This window comes from Ornithorhynchus anatinus, chromosome 3 (genome assembly GCF_004115215.2).
Source record: "Ornithorhynchus anatinus isolate Pmale09 chromosome 3, mOrnAna1.pri.v4, whole genome shotgun sequence".
NCBI classification, from domain to species: domain Eukaryota; kingdom Metazoa; phylum Chordata; class Mammalia; order Monotremata; family Ornithorhynchidae; genus Ornithorhynchus; species Ornithorhynchus anatinus.
In genome coordinates, this window is record NC_041730.1 from 25079140 (window position 1) to 25081567 (window position 2428).

Below are 2428 nucleotides of genomic sequence, written 5' to 3' on the forward strand. Positions count from 1 at the left end.
GCTCGACTGCAGGAAAATGGGGAGCAAGGCAGGGCTGTTCCTAACTGGGGCTGATTCTCGTCCGATCCCCTAATTATGGGCTCTCTCTGGGTCACTCCAGCTCCTCAGAGAACCGGGCCCGTAGCCAGTTTGCTCTTCAACTCAGTGAATACAGTTCAATTTATTGAATATATTGTATAATATAATGTCCATGATCGTGTCCTACCTCCCCTCGCTTCTCTCTTTCTACAATCCAGCCCTCACACTCTGCTCTTCTAATGCTAACCTTCTCATTGCTCTGTCCCTTCTCAGCTGGGCAAGTCACTTCACTTCTCTGTGCCTCAGTTGCCTCATCTGTAAAATGGGGATTAAGACTCTGAGCCCCACGTGGGACAACCTGATCACCTTGTATCACCCAGCGCTTAGAACAGAGCTTTGCACATAGGAAATGCTTAACAAATACCAACATTTTTTTTATCTTGCCGCTGATGCTTAGCCTACATCCCGCCTCTGACCTGGAACGCCCTCCCACCTCAAATCTGAAAATCTGATCAAATTTTACTCTCCCCCCTCTTCAAAGGCTTGTTGAAGGCCCGTCTCCTCCGAGAGGCCTTCCCACACTAAGCCCCACATTTCCTCATCTCCTACTGCCTTTTGCGTCGCCCTGACTTGCTTCCTTCTCTCTTCCTCCAGCCCAGTCCAACGGCACTTGTGTACATATCTACAATTTTATTTATTTATATTGATGTCTTGTTTCTCCCCCTCTAGACTGTAAGCTTGTGTGGGTGGGAAATGTGTCTGTTTATTGTTGAAATGTAGTCTCCCAAGCGCTTAGTACAGTGCTCTGTACACAGTAAGCTCTCAGTAAATGCCACTGAACGAATGAAATGAATGAATGTCCCAAACAGCTCCTCGTCTGCCCAACCAAATCCTGTTCTCTCCCTGACATTCCCGTTGTTATAAGAAGCAGTGTTACCTAGCGGAAAGAGCACAGGCCTGGGAGTCAGAGGACTTGGGTTCAAATTCTGACTCTGTGACCTCAGACAAGTGACATAACTTTCCTCTGCCTCAATTTCCTCATCTATGAAATGGGAATTCAGTACCGGATCTCCTTTCTACTTAGATTGTGAGCCACAAGTGGGACAGGGAATGTGTCTAATAATTCATTTGTATCTGCCCCAGCACTTAGAACAGTGGTTAACACATAACAAGCACTTAACTAATGTAATAATAATAACATATGTTGAGATGCACAGTTTTACAGCATATACAAAGTATATAATAATAATAATAATGATGATGATCTATGTTAAGCACTTACTATGTGCCAAGCACTCTTCTAAGCACTGGGGGAAATGCAAGGTAATCAGGTTGTCTCATGTGGGGGTCATAGTCTTAATCCCCATTTTACAGATGAGGTAGCTGTAGCCCAGAGAAGTTAAGTGATTTGCCCAAAGTCACACAGGCGTCAAGTGCAGAGGTGGGATTAGAACCCATGACCTCTGACTCCCAAGCCCATGCTCGTTCCACTGAGCCACACTGCTTCTCTGTACTGTATATATATATATGAACTTTTCCAGCTCCTAGTACCGTGCTCTGCATATGGTAAGCGCTCAATAAATACGATTGAATGAATGAATGAATATATGCACATACACAGCAATCAATCAATCAATCAACCAATTTTATTCACTGAGTGCCTGAGCTGTACAGAACACTGTACTAAGTACTTGGGAAAGTACTAGACCACAGTATAATACAATCCTGTAAAAATAACTTTATTTTAGTGACTTCTATATGAGGTTGAGTTGGTATAACTAAAGCAGAAGAGTTTTGTGTTTTATCCAATTAACTACTGAATTTTGACCTATGCAGTCCATGAATCTATAAAATCAAGATTTAAAAAAATCATTTATTAGGCCATGAAAGTGGATTTTGGCAGTGTGGCCTAGTGGAGTGAGGCCTGGATTGAAAGTCAGGAAACTAGGGTTTTAATCTCAGCTCCACTGCTTGCCTGCTGTATGACCTTGGGCAAGTAACTTCACTTCTCTGGGTCTCAGTTTCTCTGAAATCCATAAAATGGGTATAAAGTACCTGTTCTCTCTTCTTCTTAAACCGTGAGGCTCATGTGAGTTGTTTCTGATCTGATTATCTTGCATCTAATCTGGTGCTTAGCCTGGTGCTCTCCTCAGAGTAAGAATTTAAAGAAAAAACAGCACTATCATCATTATAGTTCAGAGGCTGTTATTGTCATTATTATTCCTATTAATATAATAGAATATCTATTAATATTGAGAAGCAGCATGGCCTAGCGGATAGAGCATGGTCTAGGGAGTCAGGAGGATCTGGATTCTAATCCCAGCTCTGCCACTTGGCTGCGTGACCTTGGGCAAGTCACTTAATTTACCCGTGCCTCCGTTATCTCATCTGTAAAATGGGGATTGATATT